Raw genomic sequence first — 2879 nt, 5'->3', positions numbered from 1 at the left:
GCCTTGGGGATTTTTTTTTGTCTCCCACCTTAATAGCAACTGTCATGAATCATTATTATAACAACAGTATGAAATCTACGATAGTTCACTATTTTTCATGTCATGTTATTCAGTACTTCTACTCCATAGTGCTGAACTGGCACTTTAGAAATGAGTGTACTCTTAGTGTATGAAATCAGCAGTCACATATTTGGAGATGATGTTTTTAGAAAAGCCAGTTCAGCAGAGGCGTAGAGGTAGTAACAAGCATATAGCTAAAAATTATAAACAAAGAAATGGGAATGGAGAGACAAACTCGGACTCACAGGTAAATGAAACAAAAGTAAGCGTGAAGCTTTAAAGGAAGATGTTCTCAAAATAAGATCAAAAATTGGAAGAGAAATGAGAGATTACTGTTCTTTAACAAGCCTTTCTCTTTTTGCATAAAAAAGGAAAAAAATATAATTTTAAAATGAAACTTCCAGCAATTTTTAATTCAAAAGTAACAAAAGGGCACGGATTTAAAAGCTAGTAAAACAGTAAGAATCAAATATATAGTTTAGAAAGAAGTATTGACTATACTTTTGTGCAAAATAGGTTTATGATGTCACAGATGGGAAACTTTAAATATATTTCTTTAAAAATTGTAGAAAAATACATTTTTGATATAGGAATTTATTTATTTAAACATGTATTATCTATTAATTGCTATGCATTGAGTTAAGCAAAAGGTAACAGAAATGTGTACAGCAGATTTTGTGAAAAAACTTTAAGCACTAGAAAATAGAATTATGAGATAAAGGAATTTATTATATTTCTAGGTAAAGATAAAGTTGGGATTATAAACTTTAGAGATAAATAAAATTGCTTTATTGTGTGTCCCTTGTTGACTGAATTGAGGCCTAGTATTTTGCCATTCTTAACTTAGTCTCTGTAACATATTTCAATTACCACAAGTAATGCACTTAAATGTCATTGCTTGATAATAATTTTCATTATTATTTATTTTACTTTATGAGATACATGTGCAGGATGTGCAGGTTTGTTACATAGGTATACATGTGCCATGGTGGTTTGCTGCACCCATCAACCCATCATCTAGGTTTTAAGTCCCTAATGCATCACATATTTGTTCCAATGCTCTCCCTCCCCTTCCCCCTCACCCCCCGAAAGGCTCCAGTGTGTGGTGTGTAGATTGCTTAACACCACTTAACGTTATAATCACCATTTCTATAGGCTAGTTTAGAAAACTGGATCCCATCATTTTCCTTGTCAATGTAATTACAAAACAAAGTTCGAAAAAATATATAACTTTTTATGACAAAAATTGGCATAGTTACATGATTCAATGAATATTTATAATTTTTGAGATATTTATTCCCATTTATCTTACTGCATGCAAGATAATTTATATTTCAAATATTAAATTATAAAATGGAACTAAACAATTTCAGAGTTCATTTTAACTTGTCCCTTTACATAATGTAGTATCACCCACCTTTACGCTTTCTTTTAAAGAAAAAAGTCGTTGACAGTTTGAAAATTCACATACCAAGTCAATAAGAGAGAATAATGCAAAAAAAAACTAACAAAGCATTTTGATTTTGGTGGTATATCTTGGTTTATGTTATTAAAATATTAATTTCCCAGTACTATTCTTTGTTTGTATAATTACTGACCTGTAGAGTATTTGCTGACATTGTCAGTCTTTCTTTTTTAAATTTTATTTTATTTTAAGTTCTGGGATACATGTGCAGGACATGCAGGTTTGTTACATAGGTAAACGTGTGTCATGGTGGTTTGCTGCCATCTATCAACCCATCATCTAGGTATTAAGCCCTGCATGCATTAGCTATTTATCCTAATGCTCTCCCTTCCCCTGCCCCGCTGATAGGCCCCAGTGTGTGTTGTTACCTTCCCTGTGTCCATGTGATCTCATTGTTCAGCTCCCACTTATGAGTGAGAACATGTGGTGTTTGGTTTTCTGTTACTGTGTTAGTTTGGTGAAGATAACGTCTTCCAGCTTCATCCATGTGCCTGCAAAAGACATAATCTTGTTCCTTTTTATGGTGACATAGTATTCCATGGTGTATATGCACCACATTTTTAAAATCCAGTTTATCACTGATGGGTGTTTGGGTTGATTCCATGTCTTTGCTATTGCGAATGGTACTGCGATAAACATACACATGCATGTATCTTTATAAAAGAATGATTTATATTTCTTTGGGTATGTACCCAGTAATGGAACTGCTGGGTCAAATGGTATCTCTAGTTCTAGATCCTTGAGGAATCTGCCACATTGTCTTCTACAATTATTAAACTAATTTACATTCCCACCAACAGCGTAAAAGAATTCCCATTTCTCCACAGCCTCGCCAGCATCTGTTGTTTTGACTTTTAATAATTGCCACTCTAAGTGGCACGAGATGGTATCTCATTGTGGTTTTGATTTACATTTCTCTGACATTGTCAGTTTTTCAATGTAAAAACATTTACATTTCTCTGTACATATTGAACTTACTTACATTTATCTGACATCATCAGTCTTTCCTATTATAAAAAGCTTGATTTAAAAAACTGGGCTCTATGGATACTGTAAATATTATAAGGAATGTAATTTTAAAGGGCAACGTGTTTAATTATTGAACTGCTGTGTGTATAAACATTCCTGGATTGTCACAGCATATGGGAAGGAATTATAGAATCATATACTGCCTTGAAAATCTTAATCAACCACATACTGAACACTTATTATGTGTGCCACATTATTAAAAATTTGGTGATATTTTCTAACATTTTCTGATTTATTTGTAAAAACTTTTAAATTATTGAAAAGGATTAAACTACAAACAATGCAAAAAAATGCTACCAAATTTAAAGTTATAGACTCTGACTTA

Source organism: Mandrillus leucophaeus, unplaced genomic scaffold (genome assembly GCF_000951045.1).
Source record: "Mandrillus leucophaeus isolate KB7577 unplaced genomic scaffold, Mleu.le_1.0 Scaffold963, whole genome shotgun sequence".
Taxonomy (NCBI): Eukaryota; Metazoa; Chordata; class Mammalia; order Primates; family Cercopithecidae; genus Mandrillus; species Mandrillus leucophaeus.
Note: the sequence above shows the minus strand (reverse complement) of the source record.